The sequence below is a fragment of the Lithobates pipiens genome, unplaced genomic scaffold (genome assembly GCF_037356315.1).
Source record: "Lithobates pipiens isolate NorthernLeopardFrog02 unplaced genomic scaffold, aLitPip1_a1.2 Scaffold_19, whole genome shotgun sequence".
Lineage (NCBI taxonomy): Eukaryota > Metazoa > Chordata > Amphibia > Anura > Ranidae > Lithobates > Lithobates pipiens.
Genome location: NW_027507764.1, coordinates 187,655,409 through 187,681,971, shown reverse-complemented (window position 1 = coordinate 187,681,971; position 26,563 = coordinate 187,655,409). Strand labels below are relative to the sequence as shown.

The window sequence follows — 26,563 nt, the reverse complement described above, 5'->3', positions numbered from 1 at the left end:
TTGAAAAAAAATGCACTTAATTTGTAAATTAAGCATTTGGTCAGAACTTTATTGAATGCTTTAGCAAAACACGTGTCAATTACACTAACTTGACTTAAAACACGTGTCAATTACACTAACTTGACTTCTTCTATCCAAATTACTGCTCATTTCTTCATAAAGTGTTAAAAGGTCTGTCTGACAAGAATGGTGCATCCTAAATCCATGGTAATGATAACATTATTCAATGGCACCTTCTAGGATATAGTCCCTCACCATTCCTTCTAATACTTACCTAATTTAGATTTTTTATTTTTTTTTGCTATCTGTTTCACATCAGGGAGATTTCCCTTCACTTTCTGTCCCATAGCCAAAACAGAAAGTAAGAGGAAAGCCCTTGAAACTGATGGAACCCTTGGTTCTCACCAGGATCATCAGAATTAGTGTCCCCATTGAAAGATTTCCCCTCTATTACTGTCCTGGGAACAACTCAATATTTGGGATTTCCTTTCATCAATTTTGATGATAATGGTAAAAATGACAAGGGGCCCTAGTAGGGGGTGAATATTAATATCTGGGCCACAGAAAGAGATATAAACCTGACACGTGTTCTAATCCTTTCCAACTCTGTCTCTGTTTTGAACATGGGTTTCTCTCAGCCACAGAGACATATTCAATGCACTTGTGTATTGTGTAATGTCACTTCCCCTGTTCATCTTTTATGGGCCTACAGGTCCTGTCCTTACCTTTTAAGGCTGGGTTCACACTGCTGCGGCTACGAGAACCGGATGTGATTCGCACCGCACTGCAGTGCAAATCACATCCGATCTCTGTGCGATGCGAGTTCAGCCATACAGATAGTATGGCTGAATTCGCATCGCACCCGCCCCAAACTCGCACAGTACCCTTTTTTTGGTCCGCAGCAGAATCGGATCGCATGGGTGTTCACACCATGCGATCCAATTCCTGTCTGAGTTTGCAGATCGCACTGCGATATGCAAACTGATTTGGGGGTGTCATTAACATTTCACTGACACTCCCAGCAGTTCGCATAGGGCAGTGTGAACTGCCGCCGGGAGGCATGCGATGCGGGAACCCGCCGCGGATTCGCGGCGTTCCCGCATCGCTGCAGTGTGAACCCAGCCTTACTGTTAATAAAATCCCAAAATATATAAATAATCTTTTTTTTTACTTTCTGCAGCGAGGTGTTTCTAGTAATTTTCTTGCCCTGATTGCACTCTTGAATTTGCACTCTTGCAATTAGGTGCCCTGATTGCACTCTTGCATTTCTTATTGTATTCTTTGTAGCTCAGAATGTTGATGGTGACCCTTTTGTCTTATATTTTTTAAAGGGCAGCTTAAAGGGCAAGTTCACCTTTACAGAAGAATCTTTAAGGTGAATTTACCCCCCCCCCCCCAGTCCCGCTGACCTGGATCGCAGTGATCTCCCATAATCACATCAGGGGTCCAGGGCTTAGAAATCCCCACATTTGAATCTCCAAAACGTGCCCCATCAGGAGGGACGTTTCAGAGCATTCTAAATGGTCGGCGCCATCACATGGGTGTCGCAACCAATCAGAACCCACGTAGCTCGTCCTGTCAGTGGGGAAAAAGCCGTGTGAATGCTGGGGGGATTTCTAAGCCCCTGACCCCTGAAGCAGCTATATTGGGGCTAAGAACGAGAGATCGCCGCGCAACAGGTCAGTGGGACTGGGGGGTGGGGGGGGAGATGAGGAGGGAGTCCTGTGTAAGTTCACCTTACAGATTTTTCTGTAAAGGTGAACTTACACTTTAACCACCCAGGCTTAACTTTTGTTTTTTTTTATATCTGTTAGCCAATGTAATGCAATGGCTAATATGTGCTTAAAACACTCCCACTCGTTTTCAGTGTTCCTTGTTTTGAAAATTTGGTGCATTTAGTATCATACAGTAAAGAATGGAGCCTATTAAGTTTGGCTCTTTTGAAATGTAGTGTTCTTGTGTTAACCGCATGTCTTTCTTTCCTATAATGTACAGCAAATGCAAATACTCTGTTATCACTGTTAACAAAATGATCTATATTTTTCACATATTTGGCTTAAGTCTTATCTTATTTTAAAGTAATATTTTTCATGTTTGCTAATCAATAAAAGTATAGCAATCTTGTGTATTGATTTTACCACTTATGCAAACTAACCCCCTAACAAATTAGTAAATTGTACTCCCCAATAGTAAATACAGTTTTTTGGCATTACCTCTATTTGGAAGTAATATTTCCCCAAGTACTCTGTGGGCATCATGAAGTCCACACTTTTCAGCACCCTACAATATATTCTGAAGCAGAGCTTGGCCCCCTCCTGCTATCCTACAAGTTAAAGCCAAAATGAAGTCAAGGATTCCCCAAAATAGAGGACAGGGTTGGGACTTTAAATTAGGTTTATGAGTATTATAACATGCAAAGCTAATATAGATTCATATATAAAAAAGAAGAGGATGATATTAATAAGAACAAGTGTTTTATTAAATAGCCTTATTGGCAGATAATAAAAAATGTATATATATCATGATTACAGCAATACATATGGTAAAACATTTACATCAATATATAATTGAACCATACCACACTAGCATGGGGATGTAAGGTTTGAAGCTGATAGCGTGAAGGGTCACAATAAGCATTACAATATATGAAATGTAGAAGCATGGAGGGACTTTATATGAGGCTCATGGGAGCAAATAAATAGGTTGGATATTTAGAAAAAGAAATCTTTTTATTGGTTCATAATGCTATATAATTTCATATCTATATGTTCACACATTATTTTATATTTTATATTACATTCAAAATTAATATTACTAAATGATTGAATAATAGTTGAAGGTCTAAGTCTGTAATTGCTGCACTTCTCTCTTTTGCCGCTAGGTGGCCGGGTACTTAGTGGCATTAGATATGAGAAGGGCACTGCAAGGTCCCCATGGGTATATGGGTATATGGGGTATCTCAGCCAATGGGCAGGATTTTTCTTAAATCCCTTGGCCTGCTGGGAGAGCCTATATACTTGGGTGGAATCAGGTGATCAGGGTTCTGTGCCACCTGGACGGCTGTCTGGGTGGACGTGTGTTGTATTGCCCAGACTGCTACCCTGGAGTTTGGGCCTATCCCGGGCACATCTGGCTGCTAGGCTGTCTGAGGTCCTGTCCAGAAGCAAGAGAGTAGCGCAAGGTTGGGATTGCGGCTTGCAGTCCAATCAGAAGTGTGAATTCTGCCAGCTGGAGAGCCTGTCTTGGTCAGAGGTAGAGGGGAAGCTGTCACCACTAAGGGACCATCCAACTTATTACCAGGGACCACAGTGAGTAGCTTCAACAAGTACCGGAGCAATATTCTCACCAACCAGGGACAGTGAAGAATCTGGAAACTTCAGTGGGTATCAAGCCAGGTACCCAGCCAGCAGAGGTGACGCTTGCAGAGCAGCCTTGTGTGTCAAGCCGGGAACCGAGCAGGCCAGTGGGGTGAAGCTTGAGAAGTATCTTGACTGTCAAGCTAGGGACCCAGCAGCGAGGCAGGGGTGACGCTTGAGGAAGATACTACTGTGAAGATTAGATGAGCTCAAGGGATTCGGTGACAGTTAATCATCTAGTCTAGTGAGAGCCCCGGAGCTCAGTAGGCTGAAGAACTACAAGAAGTGATTGTAGTGGAAGTGAAGGAACTGTTAAACTTTGTGTTAGGAACTGTTAAAGACTGTTGCCATAGGAGACAACATTCCTACACATGCAGATGTGGTGTTTTTCTGGATGCCTTTCCTTGCGTGGCTGTCCTCCTGTTGAAGTCTCAGAGTCTGCCAATTATATGTGTATATTCACTTATAAATGGTATACGGATATGTCTTTTTGGGATTGGTAAACAAGAGAGTTGGTAGTTCAAATTTGGTGTTGGAATTCTGTTACTAATAAGGACATTTGAGAATATTTTTTGTAGCGCCCCCTATTGCTTTCAGTTTTTTAACGAGTGTATTTATTTACACTGGGGAGCCAGCTTATAATATAAAAGAAAAGTAAAGAAATTGTTTTTTTTTTGCAGATCTGTACTTACCTAGGTGGATGCAGAATCAGTCCAATGCTGCATCTGTCCCCTTCTACACTGAGAACCGAGAGATCAAACACCGCTGATCACTTGGTTTTCAGAGCTCCCTGAGCAGAGATCTGTAGACTGTCAGTCACAGATCTCTGCTCTGCCCCCTCCTCACTCATTGGAGCACTTGGCTGTGGAGGGGTGGGGCGGAGCCAGCCAGCTCAGTCTCTCAGCAGTTTACTGAGAGGCTGAGTTGGGTGTTAGTCCGGGCCAGGGGGATCCAGACTCCGTGGTCGGGATGACGTCATCTGTGCCAAGCCGCAATAGAAGCGGATGGAACTCCTTGGCAAAAGGCATCTATAGGTAAGTATTCTTGTTACATTTGCTAATATTATTACATTTGTTATCTGTATCTTTCATTGCTTAATTAAGTGTTATACCTTAAAGTTTTTGTTTTTACAAGTCTTTGGGTGATCTCTCTTTGTCAAATAAAAGCCAAAAAATGTAAACTATCATGATTATGATAATAATAAAGTGATAAAACAAAATCTTCTCCTTGGAAACATCCAAAAAGTAAGAAATATGTTTTACATTTTGTTTAGGCATGCTATGTGAAAATAAACACAAAGCAAACCTATAGTGTGGTTTTCTCAAACTTGACTTCAAAAGTGAAAATACACAGTATTAGTCACCTGCTCCCTGCCTAAATGGAGGCAGTGTTCAAGCACAGCCGCTAATGGGCTGGGTCTGTCCAAACATCATTCCCCTATCAGAAATTAAGTAGTAACAGCCAAGAAATAGTAAGGTAAATTAAGCTAAAAACAATAGTGTGTGTATAGTCACCACTGGAAACATAAAATAAACTTTGAGGAGTGATGACAGACTGGTTGTAACAATGCCAATACAGTTCATAATCTGTGTAGAAAAAAGTCTTAGGGAAAATTGTTAAAAAAAAGTTTAAGAATTTCAATAACTTTAACATATTTTATTTTGTAGCGTACTTTTATCATGTGTGATATTTTAATGCACCTGTGTAGCAAATGCCTCTGTAACCAGATCTTGAGAAATATCAAGCAGAGATCCTGAAAAGTACAATGGCAAACAATTTTGTAAATGTATGAAACTAAAACCGTTATTCCTTATAGTATGGAGACATGTTTTGAGATACTTGCAGTATACTTGTACTTCTTTTTGACTAAATAGCAGCCTTTATCAACCCTTTTACCCTGGAGGAACCCTTGAAATAGCTTTCAAGTTCCATAGTTCAACAAATAAAAAAAAATCTATCTCTACAGTTGTTTCAGGAGGCAAAATATCTCTCTTAAGCATTTACTCCAGCAGAGTTAAAAAAAATCTTCCTGATCGCCCAAGACAAGCAGATATTCACTGGATCACAATCTTAGGAAACTCATAAAAATGATTATACCTACAGCTCACAGTACATTAGCATTACTAATATTCGATAAAAAGGTTTAAATAAAATAATAACTAATGTGGTGAATCTAGGGTATTTGACACCCACGGTGTCAGTATTTCAGTACTACAGTGGATATCCTCTATATTGTTGCAGAGGAAAAGGTTTATCAGCCTGACTCTCCTCTCCTACTCAACAAACATAAGTCTGAGAGCTGATAACGTACAGCCAAATTTGGTAGAATCCTGAGATTGTCTGCAATTAATTCAGTATGACAGACAAGAAAAACTAGCAGTCTCTGCATTTTTATTAAGTGCATGGTCACGTTTGGCCTTTAAAAATTCCTCATACATCCCGATGCTTATTTACCATTGTAAAGTGTATTCTGTAAAGTAATCGTAAATAGATTCATGTTGGCACTTACCGCCGGCAATTGGATGCTCTTCTTTCTTGTGTAAGTCACCTAGAGTTCTGCCTAGTGTGTGAATGCTCCAGCCTATTTGTATTACATCTTGGCATCTGTCGTCATCCTGAATTCACCAATGAGGCAATATTTATCTAACATTAGCAAAGTCAAGGAGTTAAATAGAAAATCAAGTGTAATAAAGGAACAAGAAGCAATATATTATATTAAGGTAAACCTGTCAGGATAATAATATGTGTTCTGGTTAATGCCTAAATAATGATGGTCCTATCCTTCTGGAAACAAATGCAGATGAAGCATTGTTAGGCAAAGTACTGTGATTTCTGAGAGATATTGAATACCTATAAGTGTTATTTGTACAGATTATTTAGCATGCATGCACTTAACATGAAAAAAATATATTCCATGCTATGTCCACTTTGTTTATAATAAACATTGATATATTAATGTGTCAATCATTCGCAGAGTCTTCACAAATCTTCATCATAATTTGCCTAATATGAATGTTTACCAGTATCATCTCCATCTACTGGCCATAATGCAGTATTTTTCTGAATGTCCTAAATTAGGAAAATACCACATTTTTTCTACTTTATGACATTGAGGATTCTAGGGACTAAGCATATTGGACAAACTACAGTGAAGATTCATGTTGGCTGTGCGAATGATAAACACACTTGCAGTGTCATAGATCAATAAGTGCTGTGCAGTATTATATACAATGATATAAAAAATAAGCCAGCGTTGTTCAAAAAATGTGTTTACATTTTAACTAAACATGTCAATAGTAAAGGTTCTTAAATTATTAATTCAGTGTCCATTTTTACTCTCTTCCTCTTGTGCCATGTACATCAATACAGCTATGTGCTGTGAATCCCTGCATCTTCCACCTTGTACAGTGCAAAACCCATCACCAACAATCCAATACTCTCACCTGACCCAATGTAAATTAGGTTTCATGCGCTTTCCTTAAACAGGGTGTTAAATGCCAGGAGTAGTGTTCGCCTTTGCTCAATCCAGATGTCCTCCAATCCACCTTCATCCAAAGCAATCCTTTAGTTGTTATGGTTAGGAAGCTCAAAAAAGAATAGTATATATATGTGTATGTATACAGTTGTGCTCAGAATTTTACATACCCTGGCAGAATTTTTGATTTCTTAGTCATTTTTCAGAGAATATGAATGATAACACAAAAACATTTCTTTCACTCATGGTTAGTGTTTGGCTGAAGCCATGTATTATCAATCAACTGTGTTTAATAGCAACAGAAACTAGCCAAATTACCCTGAACAAAAGTTTATATACCCCAGTTCATAGTACTGTGTATTGCCCCTTTTAACATCAATGACAGCTTGAAGTCTTTTGTGTTATTTGTGGATGAGGCTCTTTATCTTCTCAGATGGTAAAGCTGCCCATTCCTCTTGGCAAAAAGCCTCCAGTTCCTGTAAATTCTTGTGCTGTCTTGCATGAACTGCATGTTTGAGATCTCTCAGAGTGGCTCAATGACATTGAGGTCAGGAGACTGAGATAGCCACTCCAGAACCTTCACTTTATTCTGTCATGTTGGAATGTCCAAGTACGTCCCATGCGCAGCTTCCTGGCTGATAAATGCAAATTTTCCCCCAGTATTTTTTGATAACATACTGCATTCATCTTGACAACAATTTTGACCATATTTCTGGTGCCTTTGTACCTCTGTACCTTTCATCATAGGCCTTGCTGACTCCTCTCCAAATGTCTCATCACTCCAAATGACTTTGTGCCAGAAGGTTTGAGGCTTGTCTCTGTGCTGTTTGGCATATTGTAAGAGGGATACTTTGTGTCATTTGCATAGTAATGGCTTTCTTCTGGAAACTCGACCATGCAGCTCATATATCTTTAAGTGCCTTCTTATTGTAAATCTTGAAAAAGCCACACCACATGTTTTCAGAGAGTACTGTATTTCCCCTGAAGTTATTTGTGGGTTTTTATTTGCATCCCAAACAATTTTCCTGGCAGTTGAGGCTGAAATTGTAGTTGGTATACCTGACCGTGGTTTGGTTTCAAAAGAACCCCTAATTTTCCACTTCTTGATTAGAGCTTGAACACTGTTGATTGGCATTCTCAATTCCTTGGATATCTTTTTCTATCCCTTTCCTGTTTTATACAGTTCAACTACCTTTTTTCACAGATCCTTTGACAATTCTTTTGCTTTCCCCATGACTCAGAATCCAGAAATGTCTGTAGACCACTGGATGAAAGATGCAAGGGTCTGTCAGGAATCCAGAAACGCATTGGCCTTTTATACACACACACTAATTACAAGCAAACGGATCACAGGTGAGGATGGTTACCTTTAATAGCCATTCAAACTCCTTTGTGTCAAGATGTGTGCATGTTATCAGGCCAAAATAGGCAGGGTATGTAAACTTTTAAACAGGGTGATTTGGGTAGTTTCTGTTTCCATTATGATTTAAAAAGATTAAACACAGTTGATTTATAATAAATGGCTTCAGCCAAACACTAACCATGAGTGAAAGAAAAGTTTTTGTGTTATCATTCATATTCTCTGAAAAATGGCCAAGAATTTATAAATTCTGCCAGGGTATGTAAACTTATGAGCACTACTGTATATATACAGTATATATATAGTGCTCTCCATATAACCAGTATTTTTTTGCGACTTTGTATAAATTTACCCCTAAGTGTTACATCTATATGCGTTGGATACTGTACTTCGTGATACACAAGAAACAGGGAGGGCCATTCAGTTTTATATGTATGTGTAGTCAAAATGTTATTTTTCGTAGGGAAGGGTTGAAACCCCTTTACATTTATTTATTGCTGCCTGTGAATTTCCCTTTATGCCCTATCTTGGAGATGCTACAAGAAGTGTGAAGAAATCTCGCCAAAGTGAGAGGAATTCTTGTTTACACCAGAACATTTCCCCTCAACTCTAATACCCTGTACACGCGGTCGGAAATTCCATCGGAAAAGGTCCGATCGGATTATATTGTCGGAAAACCCGATCGTGTGTGGACTCTATCGGACTTTTTCTGTCATAAATTCCGACGGAAAAAATTTGAGAGCAGGATCTCAAAATTTCCGACAAAAAAATCCAATCGTTTGTAGAGAATTCCGATCAGACAAAGTGCCACACATGCGCAGATCAAATTACGAGACCAAAGCTATTGGCTACTAGCCTCAACGTAGTCCCGTCGTAACGAACAAACGTCATCACGTTCCAAACGTTCGGATTTTCCGACAACTTTGTCCGACCGTGTGTATGCAACACCAGTTTAGGACAAAATACGTCTGAAAAAATCCCAAGGATTTTGTGGTCAGAATGTCCAACCGTGTGTACAGGGCATTACTCTCACGACAGCTCCAAAATCTGATATGTTCCCTTATGTTTTTTCTTGGTAATTTGGGTCACCAGAGCAAATAGAGAGGGTAAATCTTCCCACAGACTCTGGCCCTCTTATGGGGTAAAATGACCCGCAGGTAAACTTTAAAATAATAGGGTTGACATTGCTAAACAAAATGATATGCCTTTATCTTTTTTTTTTTCTTAGAACTAGAAAGGTGCTTTTATGCCATTCAGTGGATGACACTAAAGAATTTTTTGTCTGTGCCAAGTACTCCATTAGATCATGTCATTGTCAGCAAAGCTTACACAAGCAAACATGAAAAGTTCCTATTTCATCAAGTAGCAGGGATTTATGTCCCAGTCACTGACAACTGTCAGGCAATGTTTAGCGAATCCATTGCCTCACAAGAGGCATATTCACTAAGAAATGCCAGTATTCAGATGGGAACTCTACATGTCCTTTCTAAATGGCATTGTTGACAAACTTAAGTATTGAAACTCCAGTTCTGATATTTTATTGTACACAACTCTAATTGTTCTTTTTCAACAGAATGGATTCACCATGAGGTCAAAGCCAGGACAAGGGCCTTTGGTACCCAAGGCAAAATTTGCAAAGTGCGCCCCCATCTCTGCCTTCCCTTGAGGTGAGGCAGATGGGGAGGGGACTGTTGTAATGTGGTTTAACCAGTGTAGTCATAGTAAGTATGGTAAAATAGTACCTGGTGTCCAAAAATAATATGATAGCAAAAATGTGTTCTTCTTGGTAACTAAGGTAGGCCTAATATCAAAAGAGCAAATGTTATTCTGCAATTTGTGCGCTTAAATTATATTTCTAGTTTAATAATTTAATTTGCATACAAACACTTCTTAAAGTATAACTAAAGGCAAAACTTTTTTTAGTTTTGGATAGAGTGGTGGTGGATTAGAACAACTGTCAGTTTTTATTGCTGTCTGCGCTCCCGTTAAGAAGATTCACCCTCTCTATTTGTCCTGTTTACCATTATCATTGAAAGTGAAAAGAAAAACCCTGGGTAAGTCACATCATGATACATGCCAAAATGGAAGCCATTGAAGAAGATCAGGTCTCCAAATTTGGCACAATGTGGCAACCCTGAATCACTCACTGCTTACCACAAACCTTTGATCAAACAGTCCTTCTACTATAGTAGCGCACTCTACATTGTTATCACTGTATGTCTTTCTGGCAGGTCAGGCCACCCTTGTGAACTCCCACTCCCTTTCTCTCTTTTAATTTCTTCTCTCTCCGCTAGTAATGAAGCTTCCCCCTTCTTAAGTAACGTGGACTCTTTCTCCCCATATACAACCTCAAAGGTTACGCCTGGATAATTTTGTCTCGCTCCTATTTCTGCTGTTACTGAATACACTATTACTCTGATGACCTTATTGTACCACCCTGGTTTTAAACAGGGCTGCTAATAAATATAGTTGTGCTTGGTGGTAATTAGCCCGGCTACTTGGTAGGTTGATCCTATGATTTCAGTCCTAAGTCTGCATTTTAGTGTAGTCCCTCACTTCTGTCAATAGGTGGCACTGTTGCTTTTGGCATTGGAATGATGGATTACCATAAATTCAGGTGATGGGTAAATAGCAGGAGTTTCTTTAACCGCTGTGTATGCTGGGATAGGCTATTTATTTGGGAGGAGTCAGGTGATCAGGGTTCTTCCCGCCCAAGGCTGCGGCCTGGCTGCGTGTGTGTCGAGCAGCTCCTGGTTGCTAGGCCTGAAGACTGAGGCCTATCCAGGAGGCATGCTGTAAGCTAGGTGCACTTAAGGCCTATCCAGCAGTTCAGGGTTCCACAAGACAGGAGCAGCCAACGTTAAGCCGAAGCTTGGGGTGGAACCACATGTTAGAGGCTCAGCCCGAGGGGAGCCTGACTGTTTCCGGAGGTAAAGAAGAAGCAGTTGCCACAAAGGGTTGACTATTCCTGTTGCCGGAGGCAAGTTTGTAAGGGATAAAGTTATGAAGGAGTACCAGAGCAGACGCTTCACTAGCCGGGGACAGTGAAGTAAATAGGAAAGCTTCAGTGGAGACTCATCTGGGAATGTAGCGGATAGCTGTGAGTAAAGCATGAAGGAGTACGGCGGGTAGCTGTAAGTAAAGCTTGAAGATAAAATACAGCGGTTAGCTGTGGGTGAAGCTCAGGGAATCCTGCAGGTGGCTAAGAGTCCAAGAAGTCTAGTGAGAGACGGCAAGCTGAGCTTGAGGATCTACAGTGCGATACTGTGAGTTAAGCGAGAAGATCTACAGTAGGTTACTGTGAGTTAAAGTACTACAACTTCTCGCACAGTACTATACTGTGTGAGAAGTTGTTGCCATAGGAGACAGCAGTTGCTACAAGATAAAGATTGCTGCATTCAGCTTAAAGGCCCTCTTTCTGTATTGCTGTCTGCCTAGTTCTATTTCTTTATTGTACATCACGGGACACAGCGCCACAGTAATAACTGTATGGGTTATATAGGCCACCTTTAGGTGATGGGCACTGGCACACCCTAGACAGGAAGTTTAACTTCCTATATAACCCCTCCCCATACCAGGATATGCTGTGCTGAGCTCCGCTGGAGTAATCCTTGCTGGGGCAAGCAATGCAGCTGGATCCAAGTGTCTTTTCAGGTTGAAATGAATGGTACTAGGGCCTTGTGTCGGAAGAAACAAGGTTTAGCCAGTAACGCTTCTCTTTTTAGAGAACTGGACCCCTTGATCCAGTGCTTTGGTTTTTTCAGCCATATTTCTTGGCGGGGTGCTATACTGGTCCAAGGGTGTGGAACCACCGATAAAAAGGGGCCACAGTCCTTGAAGGTTTTCTAACGGAGCCCACCATGAGGGGTGAAGATTGGGTCTGTTTGGTTTACCACAGAACCCTGCAGCAGGATAAGGTAAGTGGAGATTCCTAAGGAATTTTTTTAATTCTTATGGTTTTCTCTTTTAAGTAAATGTTGTCATGCCTAAAGTCGCCACCGGGGGCTGTCAAGAGCACGTACCTTTTCCATGCTTGTCAGTCTCGCTCTGTGTCAGTAGAAGCTGCAGGCTTCCTCCAGTTCCAAGCCTCGGGTAAGATGTTGGAAGGAGGGTTTTTCTTTTTAAACATCCACCACCTAGACAGAAGTTTCTCTTATCTCTCCAGGAGGCAGAGGAAGCACAGAACAGTCGGCGGTATGCCGCGCCCCTCCCGCTTCCACCGTCATAGCACAGCGGTTTCCTTCCATCGGCTCTCTTCCTCTCCTCCACCCCACCCTCCCCATGCCGATCTGCTTGGATCAGAGGCCTGCTCGCACGGGAAAATAGTCTCTTTTAAAAAAAATTGGGGTGGCACGGTGGGAAGTCGGAGGGAGGGGGCGGGGCTTATAGTGGTGTTGGCGTACTTCAGCATCCACAACGCGGGGCTGTGTAGGCTATAAGTGCACCTTTTTCAGGTGAATTCAGCTGACGGAGGGACACAGAGCAGACGGGGGCATGTGAGTGTTGGTGACACAGGCATTCCCAAGGCACGTTTACTTAGCATCAGGCTGAGCATAAATAGCAGCGGCAGTTGCTGGACTATTTGCTCAGCAGTGGGTGCATATTTTTTTGGCAGTACCTCTGCATTTGTGCTTAGCACTATGGTGAGCAGAAGGGGAGGTACAAATACACCAAAAAAACAGGGGCTCAAAGGGATCTCCCTCAGGCTTTGAGGACCCTGGTCTTGCCTCTGTGACACCACCCCCCCGAAAGGCCTGGGGAGGCTGATCAGAGTGACCCATCGGGTTCGTCAGGGGTTGCAACTGTTTCCAACACTGCAGCCCCTGTCTATATTACTAAGGAGGTTTTTTCCTCAGCCATGTTGGGATTGGAAGAAAGGTTAGCGACTTTAATCGCATCTTCCCAGAGTGGGAGAAAATGCATTAGGTCCCTTTCTACCACCCAGGACCCTCAAACAGAGTACCAGTGGGAGGGGGAAGAGGAATCCTCCTCAGGTGACAGTGAAGAGGCTGATGACTCCTCTTCCGAGGGATCAAGTGGGGAAGCACCTTCTTCAGCTTCACAATCTGAGAAATTACTGGTGCAATCTCTTAATGAAATGGTCCGCTCCACATTTAAGCTACCCTTAACTGAGTCAGCTGAAAAGCCCACTTCTTGTTTGGGTTCACCAAAGCCTCCTCAAGCTTTGCATGCCTTTCCTATCCATTCATTGCTGGAAAAGCTTATGTATTCGGAATGGGATCACCCAGATAAGCATTTTTTCCCTCCTAAAAAGTTCTCAACACTTTATCCTATAGAGGAAAAATTTACAAAGATGTGGGGTATAACAGCAATTGACGCTGCTATATCCTCTGTGAATAAAAGTTTGACTAGTCTGGTTGACAATGCACAAATGCTTAGGGATCAAACCGATAAAAAAATGGAACTCCTGTTAAAAAACATTTTCTCTTTGGCAGGTTCAGTAGCCCAACCTGCAGTTGTGGCAATTGGGGTATGTCAATCCTTGAGAGACTACTTGAAATAGGTGCTCAAGCCACACCCACCCTAGAGAGCTCCTTCCATTATTGGACAAAGAGTCTGTGATCATAATGAGGTGTGGCAAGTAGTTTATTTTACCATAGACAAACTATACATAATTCATAATTGCTGCAGAGAAGAAGTTAGTTTTATAAATCACATATACACTAATGTATAGAAAAATAATCCATCAGTCACCAAACATGCCTATATTACAAGGTTCAGCCGGCTAATGGAACATATCACATCTCCTAAGAGATGTATGCATCCAAGTTGTATCATGTTTGGTCTCTAACAAATCATAATTTTTATTTTGTGCAATAATACATTGGTTGTTGGATTTCAAAATCTTGCCAGAAGGAGATCAAGACACATTTATAAAACTTTAGACCAGGGGTAGGCAACCTGTGGCCCTCCAGCTGTTGCAGAACTACAAGTCCCATCATGCCTCTGGGAGTAATTGTAACTGCCAGTCTTGCAGTGCCTCATGGGAAATGTAGTTCCACAACAGCTGGAGGGCCAAAGGTTGCCTACCTGTCTTAGACCCTTCGATTGGTTGTGTTATATCTATGAATGCCCTCTCCAGGGACCAGACAAAAATTACTGCATTTGCAGCTCTGGAGCTCTTGCCTTCTGTTGGAACTGTGGAATGCTAAGAGTCATTTATGATTGAATGATGTATCAAAGTCAGCTGGTAACTCTGATATATCAGATTGAACTACTCTGCATTGGTCCAATACCCAGGAAAAGGTAAATGTCTCCTTTTAATCCCATTTTTTATTACCGTTGATTAGTGTCTGTTTTGTAATATAGTTTGTGTAAATATTTTCTTTCATTAAAATTATATTTTACAATTGTTAATCTGAATCTCTGCTCTATTCAGAAATTAACCGCTTCCTGTCCAGCTGCACTAAGTTATATTTCCTGACCACTCATACAGAGGTGATCATTAAAATACACTATTTTTCATTGTCCAGTACATAATGAGTCTAAATACCACAAACGTCTCACACATCTGGAATCCCTATACTCGACAGAAGTAGAAGAATGTGTTGCACAAAAACAGCTCAATGGGTGCTTCCTAGATGTGTGTGAACATGCCCGTACATTCTCTTACATCCACTGTTCATGTGCACCCTCTAGATACCAATGTAAAGCAGCAACAGTGTTCCTGATCCCTGCCAGAGCATAGACAATATCAGCAAAACAGTGCAGCCAGCAACAATGTTTCTGATTGCTAGCCACACCAGTGCCACTATCACCAGAGGCAGTGCAGGTATCAACTTGACCAGTGTAAGACAAATGACCCCCATCTCTATTATGCATCTATACTCCCCTTCCCCTTATTACTCCCCTAAAATAACCGAGACCACACCTTGCTTTTGGAGTATAACTGGCCATAACAGCCTTTATTAAAACAATTCAAACAAAATAACTCCAATATAAATATATAAACATCAACCACATAAATCACATAAACCACACCCATCATAACCTTTTTTTTTTTTTTAAACAATCTTTATTTATAAGAGATAGGGTATTACAGCTTGATATACAGTAAAAGAATGAAAAAAAATGAAAATAAACAGAGAGGATAAACATTTGCTGCAGGTAATGCTGATACGTAATACTCCAGTCGTTCCTTTTTCGTTTTTCACTTGTAGTGGGAACAAGAACATGAATAGTCAACAGTCATAAATTAACTTCGTACTGATCAGGTTACTAAGAGAGTATTTACCAGGTGACGGGTCAGCACGGTAGGTCAACTGATTGTTGGGCTGAGTAATCCCAGTCCGCAGTCTAGTTCGTGCAGTATAGGACTGGTCTGTCCTCTTGTAAGGGGTTCTCACGCGTGATACGCTTGGTCAGCTTTAACGTTCAAGGTAACTCACGTGGGGCCGACGGCTTCCTAGACGACCGCGTGCTGGGGGAAGGGGGGCAGTCCTGCATAATAGCGGCACCAAAGTGCCATTTCCCTGTTCAAGTCAGGTTGTCCCATGGCGTCAGGTCGTCAAATTTTTGTTGGGCCACCCAAGTCCTCCATTCCTCACCCGTCACCTGGCACTCAACATATCAACCATCTGCCCGTAGGCAGCCATAACTATTCAAGTCATAAAGTATTAGAAAGTAGTTAAGTGAGAAAAAGAAGGGAAAAGAAAAGTGGTTTAGAGCATACCTGAAGCCTCTCTTCCGACTCCGCCTCCTCTCTGAGCCCCGTCAACCTCTCCATACATGTAGGATGATCAAGGGGGTGAGTGAAGAGAGAGAATAGCATCCTGTCTCCTCGCCCCTGATTAATGAAACGTTAAATTGAGTGTTGGAGTCTCCTCAGCGCCTGGTCCCCATCTGTAAGCCCTGGGGGCGTCCCCTTAGGGATGGCTCCGCCAGTTCCAGGAGGGCCACATCCAAACTGGATGAAATGTGTCCAGGGTTCGATATATACACTAGCCAGGGCTGCCAAATCGCAGTGAAGCGGTCATGGGCCCTTCTGCAAGTGGCAATCCACCCCTCTGCCTCCCGGATGTCACCCACCCTGCGGCGCCACTCCTCCTTACTTGGGACCTGCGGACGCTTCCAAAAAATAGGGAGCAGCCGCTTAGCTGCATTTAGCAAATGAGGCAGCACACTCTTCTTGTACTGGCTCACTGGCATGGGAGGAATGGGTATCATAACCTTTTTAACCCAGTCTGTTGGTTTCTGACGGCGACCCACCTTTTCCATATGAATATAACACCACCCACTGTGGCGCTATTTTTAAACCTGTTAACCTTCAGCTGCGCCGCTCGTATACACCCACTGTCCTGCAGTGCGACGGTTACCAAATTCCAGCCCCCTTGCTGGAATACACCGGAGGGGCTGATCCTGAGATGAGCCCCCACCCTGTTTTCCTCACGTACGTTTACTGACACCGTCAGAGACCAACAAGCAATGCCGCCAAACCAAGTAACCACATCCATGCTGTTATGACGATCGTCTTCCCTCTGAAAGAAAAAAAAGAAAACCAACAGACCACCAAATTATATTGCACACATGCTCATAAAACAGGGAGAGAGGGTGGGAAAAACTGCCTCCTCCTGTGTTTTCTCCTTCCAACAGCCCCCCCTCCTGGCACCTCCTTTCACTTATATATGACCATTCCCCTTTTTTCCACAAAGTTCCTTATCCTCCTCCCACTTCTTTCTTCACAAACTTTCTATGAGATTAACCCTATCCTGTGTTTCCTTCTCCACACTGTCATGCCCGGCCCTCCGTTATCATTCCTTTCAGTCCCTTTCCACTCCGTGCCTCATTGTGTCCTTGATTTCCACCACATCAGTGCAGTGTTGCCTCTGCCTACCTTCTGTATTGACCTGAACTTTTATTGCCTGCTGCCCAGACTGATCTTTTGTCTGTTTGCTGACTATGTCTGCCTGCCACCTAAAATAACACATCTGTATGTCTCACTGACTAACATTCCTCTGAACCACAACTCCCAGCCATCCCCTGTGGACAACTGCCCTCCTGGAACCACAGAAACTCTTTTGTTCTTCCTTTCTTCAGTCTCCTGTATTTCCTGGCCAGTGAACATGGGGGGGGGGGGGGGTGCCTTGTACCAATAGGCTAGGCTTGCTTGGCTTATACAGAGATGACCATTACAATACACTGTTTTTCATGAGTCCTGGTTCCCCCATATTCAAGAGGAGTATCAGAATGTGTTTTGGATTGTAATTCTAAGTATGTCCTTGCTCTGTGTGAAAAATATTTTATTAACCACTTCAGCCCCAGAAGAATTTACCCCCTTCCTGACCAGAGCACTTTTTGCGATACGGCACTGCGGCGCTTTAACTGACAATTGCTATACCATTGCACTGATTCCTGTGTAAATGACACTGGCGGTAAAGGGGTTAACCACTAGGGGGTAGTGTATGGGTAAAGTGTGCCCTGGGGGGTGTGGGGGGGCGTGGCTACGTGTGACACATCACTGATCTCTGCTCCCGATCATACATTTTCCAAAAAATTCTAATAAATAAATTCAGAAAAACTCACCATGGCTCTTAAAAAATACTTATTTATTTTTTTACCAAAATGTGGTCATTTTTGTGGGTGTCTCTGCGGTCCTGGCGCTCCAGGGCCTCCAAACTGTGATAAATGGTCAGGAAATTTGATGCATAATTTGTGCTTCTTGCAAATTATGATGGTGCTCCTTGGATTTTGTGTCCCTCTATGCAGCTAGGCTTCTAAAGAGTATTACACATGTGGTATCATCATAGTCAGGAGGAGTAGCATAATGTGTTTTGGGGTGTAATTCTAAGTATTCTAATACTATTGATTTACAACTTTGTGTACAAAAAAATACAGGTTTATTTTCTTTCCACATTTTCCAAATGTTTATGGCAGAAAAATAAAATCTTAACAACACTCACCATGCACCTTTAAAATATATTGGGGTATTTACTATAAAAAATGTGTTAATTTTTTGGGTGTTTCTATTGTCCTGTGACTCCAGGGGCTCCAAACACTTGATAGGTAATCAGGAAATTAGATGCCTAATTTATGTCCCTTGAAAGCTTAAAGGTGCTTCTTGGATTTTGTGCCCCATTATGAGGTTAAACTGCAAAATAGTCTCATAAATATGGTATCCCCATACTCAGGAGGAATAGAAAAGTGTGTTTTGGGGGTGTCATTTTAAGTATGCCCATGCTATGTGTGAAAAATATCTTATTAGTTGACAGTTATGTGTATAAAAAACAATTTGTTTTTCTTTCTTCATTTTCCAAAACTTGTGGCAAAAAATGTGATCTTCAAAAGATTCACCATTCCTCTAATTAAAAAGATTGTTAGGTCTACTTTGCAAAATTAGGTCATTTGGGTGATTTTCCTGTTCTGGCACTTTAGAGCCTCAAGATATAAAATTAGGAAATCAGATGCATTATTTTTGCCCCTTGAAAACCTGATTTGGGGCTCGTCTATGCATCTCAGCAGTGAAAACGTCTCACACATGTGGTACCTCCATACTGGGGAGAAATAGAAGAGGTGTATTAGTAAGTATGCCCATGTTGTGTGTGGAAAATAACTTGTTAAAATGGCAACTTTGTGAAATAAAATAAAATCGTATTTACTTTCTTCATTGTCCCAAAAAAAATACAACTTCAAAAAACTCACCATGCCTCTTACTAAATACCTTGGACCGTCTAAGTTCCAAAACTGGATCATTTTGAGTTTTTTTTATACTGTCCTGGCATTTTAGGGCCTCAAGAAATGAGACAGGTAATCAGGGTTGATAAACTTTCATATATACAGTACAAATCATAGTTTGTAGACACTATGACTTTCCCACAGACTAAATAATATACATTGATTTGTTTTTTTATCTTCCCAAGAAATATAGCAGACTACATTTAGGCCTAAATTCACAAAGAATCATTAATTAATTGCAAAGTTTTATAACAGAAACTAGGGAAAACATTTTTCTTCTGGATTTTCTGTCTTTTTTTCTTTTTATATATAAAAAAACAAAAAACAAAAAAAAAACTCAGTGGTGATTAAATGTCACTATAAGAAAGCTGTCTGTCTCAAAAAAGTATATAAAATCAATTTGGGTACATTGTTGCATGAGTAATTGTGACAGTGCTGAAAACTGAAAAATGGCATCACATTTTAAAACTTTGTAACATTTTTTTCTCAGAGAATAGGTGCAGGAACTCCTCCCTTCTGAGCCACTCTTTGTTTCTGCCCCATACCCATCTCTGAGCACTGTCCCTTGGTTCCATCCCTACCTACCTCCTTGTGCTGCCACCTTCAGAGAATACAAAACCAAGTGTTTCACTTTACCTGTAGCTACAATTTGCTGTGTAAAGGATTAACTGCACTAGTCTCATTGACAATCACTCTCTGTCTGTTGGTGATTTTTCGTAAACCAAGAAAAATATGCAGCTCACCCTAATTGTGCTTCCTTCTCCATATGTTAGTGCATGGAAATTCTCAGTCTCCTTCCAAGACATAACTGCAATAATATAAAAGAGGCGCCCAACACAAGAAACTACGCCTTACATGTTGCTCAAAAATCTTCTTTTATTAGGTAAGCATGAAAAATATACAGGTGGAAGCTTCTGACAGGTTTCAGTTTACCAGGCTAAATGTTGTCACACAAGCTGGAATATCTCTGTAAAGGGTGAGGCAAGGTCTCAGGGAAAATGTACACTCACTACTTTACATTGTAGCAAAGTGTCATTTCTTCAGTGTTGTCACATGAAAAAATATAATAATATATTTACAAAAATTTGAGGGATGTACTCACATTTGTGAGATACTGTAGTTTGAAGGAATGCCCACTAGCATGTCAAATAGTTGGTACTGTATATAAACATTAGAGTAATATAATATACCTATGTACACAGGCTTAAATACAAGAAAAACTTTACGTAGCAAGTGAAGCTGAAACTCAGAGTAAACTTAAAACAATTATATAAAAGGAAAGTAAAATAATTGCTCTGGGAGAGATGCATACAACTTGTTGACTTTTGTCATATCCCCCTATATTTACTCTTGCTATTCACAGGCCAAGTTTCAGATAAATATCGATGATAAATGGCTGAGCCATCTAACCAGAATTTCATAGCAATAGAAATGGTAAGAAGCATACAAGCCACACCAAGAGCAAGCACAATTGTTGTGCAAACTGGAAAGGGTGGTGAAAAAGTTAGTTTAAATTAGTTTAAATTAGTCACTAAATATTGAGCAACGTATGTCCAGAATTACCACCCTAACTGTAATCAGTCTCTCCTGTGACATCACTTCACGTTTAACTTTCTATAAGGCAAAACAAAATATCCAGTTTCTTTACTCTTACTTATCAGTATGATTATTAAAGTGATTGTAAAGCTTTATTTATTTTTTATTAAAATAATAAACATGGCATACTTACCTGCTCTGTGCAATCTGTTTTGCAGAGAGCAGCCCTGATTCTCTTCTTCTGGGGTCCCCACTGGCGCTCCTGGCTCCTCCTCTTCAGTGAGTGCCCACCATAGGAAGCCGCTTCACATGGGGGTATTCTTGCGGACAGGATCCCAATCCAAACTGCCTGTGTCTGTAGACACTGATAGTGTGGCTTAGCCCTGCCTCCTGCTTCCCATCACAGAATTTGGAGTTGCTATCAGTCTGACCAGTGAGGAGAGAGAAAGGGCAGAGAGAGCCATTGCTCTTGTGCACAGTGCTGGATCAAAATTGAGCTAAGGTAAGTATAAGGGGGAACTGGGGAGGAGTGGGGGGGTGGGGTGTATCCACTGCATAAAATGTATAAAGGTAAAAGCCTTAAGGATTTAGAACCACTTTAATAATGCATGTGTTTGTACCATGATTGCAGTTATTAACCACTTCAGCCCGGACCAATTAACAGCCTAAGGACCAGAGGTCTTTTTACAATTTCGCACTGCACTGCTTTAACTGGTAATTGCGCGGTCATGCAATGTTGTACCCAAACGGAATTTGCGTCCTTTTCTTCCCACAAATAGAGGTTTCTTTTGATGGTATTTGATTGCCTCTGCGATTTTTTTTTTTTTGCGATATAAATGGAAAAAAAACTAAAATTGTGAGAAAAAATGATATTTTCTACTTTTTGTTATAAGAAAAATCGAATAAACTCAATTTTAGTCATACATTTAGGGCAAAATTTATTCAGCCACATGTCTTTAGTAAAAAAAATGTCAATAAGCGTATATTTATTGGTTTGCGCAAAAGTTATAGCGTCTACAAACTAGAGTACATTTTCTGGAATTTACACCGCTTTTAATTTACAACTGCCTATCTCATTTCTTGAGGTGCTAAAATGGCAGGGCAGTACAAACCCCCCCCAAATGACCCCATTTTGGAAAGTAGACACTCCAAGGAAGTTGTGGAGAGGCATGTTGAGCCCACTGAATATTTTTTTTTTGTCCCAAGTGATTGAATAATGACACAAAAAAAAAAAGTTTACAAAAAGTTGTCACTAAATGATATATTGCTCACACATGCCATAGTTATATGTGGAATTGCACCTCAAAATATATTCTGCTGCTTCTCCTGAGTACAGGGATACCACATATGGGGGACTTTTTGGGAGTCTAGCCGCGTACAGCACCCCGAAAACCAATCACTGCCTTCAGGATTTCTAAGGGTGCAAATTTTTGATTTCACTCCTCACTACCTATCACAGTATCGAGGGCCATAAAATGCCAAAATAACACAAAACCCGCCCAAATGACCCCATTTTGGAAAGTAGACACCCCAAGGAAGTTGGGGAGGGCATGTTGAGCCCATTGAATATTTTTTTTTTGTCCCAAGTGATTGAATAATGACACAAAAAAAAAAGTTTACAAAAGGTTGTCACTAAATGATATATTGCTCACACATGCCATAGTTATATGTGGAATTGCACCCCAAAATATATTCTGCTGCTTCTCCTGAGTACGAGGATACCACATATGTGGGACTTTTTGGGAGTCTAGCTGCGTACGGCACCCTGAAAACCAATCACTGCCTTCAGGGTTTCTAAGGGTGCATATTTTTGATTTCACTCCTTACTACCTATCACAGTTTCGAAGGCCATAAAATGCCAAAATAGCACAAAACCCCCCCAAATGACCCCATTTTGGAAAGTAGACACCCCAAGCTATTTACTGAGAGGCATGTTGAGTCCATGAAATATTTTATATTTTGCCACAAGTTGCAGGAATATTACAATTTTATTTTTTTTGCATAAAGTTGTCACTAAATGATATATTGCTCACACATGCTATGGGCATTAGTCAAATTACACCCCAAAATAAATTCTGCTGCTTCTCCTGAGTACGGGGATACCACATGTGGGGGACTTTTTGGGAGCCTAGCCATGTACGGGACCCCGAAAACCAAGCACTGTCTTCCGGATTTAAATATAAAATGCTACCAAAAAAAACTGTTAGCGATCGCAGGGATCAGGCCTGACTCTGCGATCGCTGCAGTTATGTGTTTAGTGTTTTGTAAGTGACAGTGATCAATCGATACTGCACTTGGGTGGGCTGGGCAGAGGGGCAAAACGCAGGTGCCAGCAGGTATCTGGGCTGATCCCGCTAACAATGCGTTTTTATGGAACCCTAAACTGCTGGGGATGCTAGTATAGATCTGATCAGATCAGATATTGATCTGTTCAGATTCTATACCACTACGGGAGGTTTATGCTTTGCACGTGGGTGTTAGCGGTACTGGCACTAACCTAGCGCTCCCTGGGGCGACGCAGACCCTGACCCTAAAACCTAATTGATATCACCCGCTGGGGGATCAGGGGGTTAAACCTTTATTGCATAATAAATGGTGGGTGCCCTGATGCTATAAAAAGCAAACTAACCAGAGTCACCCGTAACACTTATACGGTGATCACTGGTAAAGGGGTTAACTAGGGGCAATCAGGGGGTTCTAATTTTTATTAGGTAGTATATGGGGGTCCCTGGCGCTATATAAAAACCTGGCGGGGAACCTAAATAACTAACTGGCTAACCAGCGTCACCAGTGACACTTATACTGTGATCGCTGGTGAAAGGGTTAACTAGGGGCAATCAGGGGGTTAAAACCATTATTGGGTAGTATATGGGGCTACCTAGCGCTATAAAAACCTGGCGGTGAACCTAAAAAAATAACTAGCTACCTAGCGACACTAGTGACACTAATGCAGCGATCAGAAAAATGATCGCTTAGTGACACTGGCAAAAGGGGGTGAAAGGGTTAACTAGGGGCAATCAGGGGGTTAAAACCATTATTGGGTAGTATATCGAGGTACCTAGCGCTATAAAAACCTGGCGGTGAACCTAAAAAAATAACTAGCTACCTAGCGACACTAGCGACACTAATGCAGCGATCAGAAAAATGATCGCTTAGTGACACTGGCAAAAGGGGGTGAAAGGGTTAACTAGGGGCAATCAGGGGGTTAAAACCATTATTGGGTAGTATATCGGGGTACCTAGCGCTATAAAAACCTGGCGGTGAACCTAAAAAAATAACTAGCTACCTAGCGACACTAGCGACACTAATGCAGCGATCAGAAAAATGATCGCTTAGTGACACTGGCAAAAGGGGGTGAAAGGGTTAACTCTAGGGCAATCAGGGGGTTAAATCTTTATTGGGGGGTGGTAGGGGGCTACCCTGGACCTAACACTAACTGCCCTGACAGTTTTTACTTTTACAACTGACACTGAATGCAGTGATCAGTAAATAAATGATCACTGCAATCAGTGACACTGTGACGGGGGGGGAGGGGGGGCGGGGGCGATCGGGGGGGGTGATCGGGGGGGGGGGGGTTTGTGTACCTATGTGTACCTATGTGTTAGAGTAGTGTTTGGTGCACTTACTTTTAGTCTTCTCCTCCTAGTCAGGTCAAAAAGACATCACAGAAACCAATGGCAATCCCCTCATCCTGGATCGCTCCTGAAGCGAAACGGACCGCCGTATCCAGCGGGAGGGTGTCCGATCGGACCCCCCACCTGCTGGAAGACAAGCACGTACATGTACGTGCTTGTGCCTGTACGTGCCATTGCAATGACGTACATTGGCAATACGGCGGTCCTTAAGTGGTTAAGAGGTCCAGCATTGATCCTGTGACAAGAGACAGCTTGGGACAAGTCCTTTATTAAAAAATATAAATGTCCCACGATATAAGTTCATGCCATTCGACGGACCGGAAAAAAAAAGAAATAAATAAAAAAGCTGCAACTGCTCTGCCTCCATGGAAGGCTCCTGCCGACTGATGCATCTTCTGTGACAGTTCTTATATAACTGAGGGCAGGGCCACCCGTGACATAACTGGGTGATCCCGCCCACTCTGACGCCACGAGGGGCTTCCCTTACCCATGGTGTCAGAGGGAGCGGGGTCATCAGTTTACTTAATCGTGGGATATTTTTAAATAGAGGACTTGTCCCAAGCTGTGTCTTGTCTTTTTTACGATTTTGACAATTTTTTTGTGAAATGATAGGGGTACGATTGGATACCTCATTACCAATTCACACAGGGGGTAGGCCAGGATCTGGGGGTCCCCTTGTTAAAGGGGTCTTCCAGATTCTGATAAGCCACCCGCCCACATACCCCACAACCACTGGGCAAGGGTTGTGGGGATGAGGCCCTTCTCCCCATCAACATGGGGGCAAAGTGCTTTGGGGTCAGACCCCAAAGCACCCTCACCATGTTGAGGACATGTGGCCTGGTATGGTTCAGGGGGGGGGGGTGCTCTCTCGTCCACCCCTCTTTTCCTGCGGCCTGCCAGGTTGCGTGCTCGGATAAGGGTCTGGTGTGGATTTTGGGGGGGGGACCCTACACCTTACATATTACACTAAAGGAGTCATTTATCTCCTAAGGTGTACATGTGGATACCAATATGTTGGCAGGACCACCAGGGCATTGAATGTGCATATTGGTGAACACCTACCCACATAGTCTTTCCAAACATTTTGCTTATTGTCATAGGAAGAATACCTTATCCTTGGAGGTAATAGGAATCGAGAGATACACTACACATTGGTGTGGAAGTAATCTTAAAAGAGAGATATTCAGATGTGAAACTCGCTGAATTTTTGACCTCTGTACTTTCCGACCTTATGGTCTCAATGTGGAGTGGGATATCAATTCCTTTTTGAGTAATAGCTAAAGTTCATACTCCTATAAATAGTTTTTCTGGTATTTTTTCAGTTCTCACATTTATATGTAATATCTTGGAATTAGATATATGTATATGGATGGGCAATATTTGAAAGAACATGGGGTGGGACTTTGCATGTGTCTTGGTGAAGTGTGAATAATAATTTATAACACAATGTTTCTTTGTATAAAAAAGATATATAAATAAAATTTATTTACCATCCTTAGATGAGAACATTTAAAACATTACAATATGAGTAAAGATACAATTTACTGTTAGGTTGACCCAGGTTGTGCGAATCCTGGTATAGAAAATCGAGGATGTGGTCTAGGCGTTTTGCGGGAACCCCACTTCGTCAGGGCCTTTTAGAACAGCCCAAGCAGCATGTAAGTATTAAAGATACAAAGTTACAAAATTAGCTGTATCATAAAATAATATTATAAAATTATAATATGATAAAATATTAATGATATATATATATATATATATATATAAAAACAGAAGTATCCTACACCATTGTAGGGAATTTTAATAAATAATGACCCATTGATACCAAGTACTAATATAACAATCAGAAAGTAATCTTTTTTGACAAGAAGGCAGTTGCACATAGTGTTCATTTATGTCCAGCGGTGTCCTGTAAACACAGCAGTATTTCATATAGAACCCCAAAAAAACACATAATGGATGTTCAAATTCTAAGTCCAAGGACTAAACATTGTTGATACTGACTATAACCGATTGTAACTAGCCTTCAGGTTGTGTGCGCGGTGTATCGGTCCGGGAGAGACGAAGAGCCTGGGGAGCCTGTGGGGGTGCCTTGCCAAGCCCTGCTGAGAGAAACACAGGGTGGACCCCTCTATATATATATATAGAATGATATAATACAGTATGGTATAATGCCATATGATGATAAAGCCGTGAATATGATGCCGCGTACACACGGGCGGACTGTATGGCGTACTTAGTTCGTCATACAATCCGACGGACAGTCCGTCATACTTTCGACTGAACGGACTTGACCACACACGGATACCCAAACAGTCCGTCGAAAGCTTGCGCGATGACGTGTACAGCACGTACGACGGGACTAGAAATAGGAAGTCCAATACACAGCAAAGCACCCTTCCGCCGTGTAAATCCTTTCTGGGCATGCGCCATTCTTAGTCCGTCGAACTAGCCTACTGACGAGCGGATTGTCCGCTGAAACCAAAGTACGACGGACAGAATTTCGAAA

General features: G+C 41.6%; 1 protein-coding gene across 1 annotated transcript in view; it reads right to left on the bottom strand.

Moving 5' to 3' along the window:
- The window catches only part of TGM4 (transglutaminase 4), a 67,401-nt gene extending 61,455 nt beyond the window's left edge, over positions 1-5,946 (bottom strand). The window contains exon 1 of the mRNA XM_077491575.1: positions 5,866-5,946. The gene's annotated coding sequence lies outside the window, so the exon portion shown is untranslated. The remainder of the gene's footprint in view (positions 1-5,865) is intronic.
- Positions 5,947-26,563: the final 20,617 nt, after the last annotated feature.